Consider the following 6000-nt stretch of genomic DNA (forward strand, 5'->3'; position numbering starts at 1 on the left):
ATATAACTGTAAATAAAAATGTGTCCAGTGCGTGTAAAATAAAACGAGTCTTTCTTCATTTCTTCCTATAGCAGGGTCGAGATTTAACTCAGTCGCCTAAGGTGCTTGCGTCGTAGGATCGAACCACCGCAGTGGACCCATTCTCTGGTTGGGTTTTTCCCCCTCCTAACCAGTGCCAAACAACTATCAAAGGCCATGGTATGTACTGTTCTATCAGTGGGAAAGTGCATATTTAAAACATCCCTTGTTACTAATGGAAAATTGTAGCGGGTTTCTTCTACGACGAACATTACCGCATGTATCAATGTGTTCTAGTGGTGTCGTTAAACAATTATTTTTTTCCTATAACAGTATGGCATGGCCCAACGTATTTTGCTTCCGAATCACATGCTGCCGATAGTTATGATGCTGTAGTCTGTCGCCGTCTTTAGGGAGGAATTACTGTATCTATCCCTCAACTATCTGGACGGACTGTCGCCGTCTTTAGGGAGGAATTACTGTTTCTATCCCTTAACTATCTGGACGGACTGTCCTCATTACTGGCTTAATCTTTAGTTGTCAGTCATTAGTGAGCAGGGCACGATATTATTTAACTTTTGAGTCATGAATGAAGGAAAAGGTAGCTGATAAGAACTTGTTGACCTCTTAAAAAACGTTTTCCAATTTCAACAGTGCTATTGGTGACGAACAATATTTAGTGTGAACTTTGGATCGAGTTCAAACAGACTGAGCAGAAAAAAACGGTATAATATCCGCCCGGTCCCCTCCATTATTATTTTTAGTTAGGGTTGAGGGTTAGGGTTAGGGTTAGGGTTAGGGTTGGGGTTATGGCTGGGTTTAGGACTAGGGTTGGGGTTGGAGTTAGGGTTAGGGTTAGGGTTAGGGTTAGGGGAAGGGGGTACCGGGCGGATATTTTTCCAAAATATGTCCATCACAGGTCATCAATATTAAAAAAATATATATTAACATTTCAATTCGTATCCCATTAATGTCACGGTTATAAGTAACATCTACTAAAATATAATATCTTCCTAATCAAACAATCTGTTTGATTAAACTAAACCTGAATAACCTTTTGGTCCACACCTACATGTATATGATAGATATCGGGATAATTAATTCCAAGGGGAGGTAATTACAAGAATAACAAATGGTTGAGATTTAGTGAAAACATTAACCTAATTGACTTAAAATAAATTACTGTGGAATGTTGTCAGAATAAAAATAATACTTTACTATATTAAATATTACAATTATGTTATAATGAGGTTTAAGGTTAATAATTAATTGAAATAACTGCTTGATTACTAACTAACTATGTCATACCCTGTATGTGGTACACGAGCGTAAACAATGCCGGTGGTCAACAAGACAGTGTGTGAAAACCTGGGAAATAAATTATAAACTATTAAGCATCATAAACTACAGATGCTTACGAACCTGCAACAAAATAAAACATTGGCACAGCAGACACTCATAAATCATACACGCATATCTTCGTACAATTATGATAGTGGTCATATTAAAATAAGTTGATGTTTAAAATACAAACATATCTTTACGCTGAAGAATTAAGTGTTATTGATATAATATATTTATATGATTCCTTTTTAGAAATAATTTAAAACATTTAGTAGTTTGTTATACTTAGTCGTAGAACTAGAACTTGCACAATTAGTTATATTATTATCAAAACAATGTGATCATTTATCTGCATTAATTCGCTAGTATGTGAGCAATATATTTATATATATTATTAATAATGTTTAACTAAAAGAAAGAAATTAATTTGTACCTATAATGTATTCTGATCTGTCGCCTGTCAAAAACCGTCAAACATGTCTGCTGTTCATGTAGTGTGCACGTGTAAAGCATGCAGTGCTATTAGCCAATCAGATAAAGGGTACCTGACTGAGAAAACTAATAGAATAAATACTATTTGGCAGACAACAATATCTGACAAATACCTGCGAAATATTAAAATAACAAATTACATATTTACACAATATTAAAACATCATCTGCCACATGTGCATTAACAAAATGACCACACCGGGGACCAGTCAAGTATTTTGCGAACGTTTGTGTCTCTTGATATCGCTGAACAAGGGGCAGCTCTCCCACTGCGATGGAATAAAAACTATTAGCACGTAGCCTAGTTTCAAGAATTAATCGCACAATCTCGGTCAATGTGATGTTGCAGGTCGTTAATTCAAGTCGAACCGTTTGGCTTCGTCTTTAGGCTAGTAACTAGAAAACAAATTATGTAGTTATTATACACATTTAAAACAAAAGGCTTTAGCAGTCCCGTAGTGAAAATCACATTTATGTGGAATTAATCGTCAATTTATACCGGTATTGGCTATTTTAATATATGCAAGTTGTTATTGTAAACGGTTGAACCTTTACAATGATAATGGCGCAACGAGCCCGTGTAGCCGCAGTGCGCGGGGCACATTCACTCAATACTTTTCTTAACCACACTTACTACGGCTCTTCGGACTAATGTTGCTGTTATTCCCGCGCATGTCCAAACATGAGCTCTGTAGTTCAAATGCTTCAATCCAAGGTTAGTAGGTACGTGTTCAGGGGAGTAGGAACTCGCATAAAAATAATACACACACAACCGAGGCATGTCTTCGGACAACCCCACCCACCCCACTATAGAGGTACGGGCTTTCATTTTTATTTTTGTGGATGGGAGGTGGGTGGGGTGGTTGAGAGCAGCCTCATTTTTGCCCAAATTAAACGAAAATGCCCGAATCTGGATAACCACATTTATTCATATTAACATTATTGCTGAACAGCTATATAGAGTTGCAAACAAATCACTAGGCATTTTTACATGTATTGCAACTATTATTGTGGGTAGAATGATGGAAATATATGGTGAAACGGTTTTAGGCCAGTTCATTTTGCCCGAATAATTCAATCGTTTTTGCCCAAATTTGAGTAATTTCTTTAGCACTACCCTTACCCCGCCATTATCTTTGGAGGGTGGGGGAGGGACAGTCTGATTTTTAAATATAATTTTTTATTTATTTATCGGGGTGGGGTTTTTTTTTTTGGGGGGGGGGAGGGGCGGAGGGTGCGGACCAAAGCCCTGTGTTCGCTGTCGGTCTAGGATCGATCCCTGTCGATGGATCCATTGACCTATTTCTCGGTCCAGCCAGTTCACCACGACTGGTATACCAAAGGCCGTGGTATGTGCTATCCTGTCTGTGGGATGGTGCATATAAAAGATCCCTAAAACTATATGTCAGAATTACCCAATGATTGACATCCAATAGCCGATGATTAATAAATCAATGTGTTCTAGTGGTGTCGTTAAACAAAACTAACTTTAAGTGATTTATGAACACAAGCACTATCCCGTCTTCTGATAAACGTTTGTAAGTTTCGCTTGTGTAGGCCTGGGCGAATTTGTGGGAGATTACTATACATATATTATAAGAGGGCTAAATGCCTTTAATGACGCCCCCTACCCCTTAATAATAACCATAATGCATCTTAAAGAAACACCAACATGACGAAATCCGTCGGCTATAAAGTATTGGATAGTAATATTAAGAAAATTGAAACAGACTGGGAACCATTAACGAACCTTACAGAAATCCTTTGCATACTGATATATATATCTTTTAATATATAATTTGCTACGATTTGTCGTCAAATTTACATTTCCAGTTATGACTTTCTATTGATTTTTATCCATTAAATGACACACATATTTTCTTCATCTTTCCCAAGATCAATACGCTGTCATGTTGGCCTGTTAAAAGCGGCGAATTTGTCAAATGACAGTAATTTGTAGTCTTGAAGAGCTTCTTGAACTAATGGCGCATGTCTCATCTTCTTTTTTTCTCCAAGAACTTCCAAGCAAATACGTAATTATTGGATATTTTCAATCGTTATGTTGCTATAGTAAAATTGGCCGAGTAATGGCTGAGTGCTGGTTCTAAAGGAAGTGTTGAAACTCCACGGTGGTGAAAGATCGGGAATGTAACCACACTGAAGACTGGCCGAGTAATGGCTGAGTGCTTGTTCTAAAGGAAGTGTTGAAACTCCACGGTGGTGAAAGATCGGGAATGTAACCACACTGAAGACTGGCCGAGTAATGGCTGAGTGCTTGTTCTAAAGGAAGTGTTGAAACTCCACGGTGGTGAAAGATCGGGAATGTAACCACACTGAAGACTGGCCGAGTAATGGCTGAGTGCTTGTTCTAAAGGAAGTGTTGAAACTCCACGGTGGTGAAAGATCGGGAATGTAACCACACTGAAGACGGCTCAGCGGAATTTCAAATTCGTTAAATTGTGGAAACAGATGACTTTTGTTATGAACAAAACGGGGTTTTAGAATCTCACAGAGAGTTCGTCGCGGCTCGGATAGGATATCTTATTCTCTTAAAAAGAAAGGAAGGAGTGCCCGTTTAGACATCTCTATTGGTACATTTTTAAACAATTGCTAGTTTTTGGTGACTAGCGTATTCAGTTGTTATTTTGACATCCAAACTAGTGTTGAAAGTGTGAAAGAGAACTCTGGCAAGAAATTTGTGGTATGCACTTTACCACAGACAGAACGCAAGATAGCACATATATTGATAAGTCAATAGTGGGACAGGGAAACCCAAGTCCAACAAGGACGATCGAGCCCACGACCCACCACACCTCATACGAACTGTCTATTACTGGGGGTACATCCCACCCTCCAGGGTCTCTATAACCAGCTCTGCTGGGAATCTCCACACTGATAGTTCACCCGTGACTTCTTCCTCAAGTCATCGTCTAAATCCGATGGAATTGGGTTTCTTGTCCTGATTATTTCGCTGCAGTGAGCAGATCTGTCAGCGACAGACTGTCACTAATGGCTCGCCGACGGCGTTCACCACGTCTAGTGACTCGTTAACCCTTTCACCAATGGGTTCTTCCTTCTTTTCAGATAGTCTGATCCAAAGAGGTTCGCAAGACTGAACGGATTAAAAACGTATCTATAATGTCAATGACCTTTCACAAATTTCACAATCATTCGTCGGTTTTATTTCTGGACCAAACCTCTGTGAAGTGAACACCTGGTGCCCTATTTTACTTTATAACAGTGTCAGAATTTCGAACGTGCACTAACGTTATCAGCGTCAGGCTTTCTGATCACATTGTCATCATATCAGTAACAAGTTGAATCGGGAACAGTGTATGGAGCAATTCGCACTGGCAAATCGTTTTATTAACGTTATTACACATCGCTTCGTCACGTATGATCTCAATTTAGTTCACACTGAATTCAGTGGATCTCTGAACCGACTCTCGTAGATCAGTTGATGACACTGACGTAACAAGTTGTATCGGCATTGTAGACCAGTTGAATCAGTGTCACATCAGTTTGTTCATGAATGCATGGGTTTTTAAGGACCGTGTACTAGGAGTAATGGTAAGTACTGAAACAATGTCCTTTTGTAATCGTTTTGTAACGTGATGGTGGTGGTGGCTGATATTGCAAAAGATACATAACTGTATAAAGTGTTATTAGTGTTGTGAAAGAAATCTTATATTTCAAAACAAAGAGTGGAATCCCCGATCATAACCTGTATATTACAAAGAATTAAATTTTCCATGAATTTAATGTCTGTTAAAAAGAGTGGAATTCCTAGAAACACACAGGTCCCCAAAGTTGAGAACAAAAATCTGTGCCCCTGGTAGAGACTGTGTCCCACCCTCACACCCTCTCGTCATTTCAAATATCGTCCCAACGGAACTGAGACAGAGACAGACAAGTTAATTTAGATGGCGTCCGGTGGATCTTAAGAATACAAGACGACTCGCCAGTTGTCTACCATCGTTTATACAAACGTCTAACAACTATCATTGGGCACACGAACGAATATAGACCTCGCCGTGAAAAAAACAATTATGGGAAGCCATTTAAGATATTATAATATTGAACATAAAGTTAAATTCTTTTGTAGACTTTCTCTTTACTTCACGTGCCAACTGGAGCTAGAACATTA

The 6000-nt window shown here is 38.7% G+C and overlaps 1 protein-coding gene across 3 annotated transcripts in view; it reads left to right on the forward strand.

The window, feature by feature from the left end:
• Positions 1-6000, forward strand: part of LOC121383343 (amiloride-sensitive amine oxidase [copper-containing]-like) — a 33032-nt gene that overhangs the window by 21529 nt on the left and 5503 nt on the right. The gene's annotated exons all lie outside the window — the stretch shown is intronic.

This window comes from Gigantopelta aegis, chromosome 10 (assembly GCF_016097555.1).
Source record: "Gigantopelta aegis isolate Gae_Host chromosome 10, Gae_host_genome, whole genome shotgun sequence".
NCBI classification, from domain to species: Eukaryota; Metazoa; Mollusca; class Gastropoda; order Neomphalida; family Peltospiridae; genus Gigantopelta; species Gigantopelta aegis.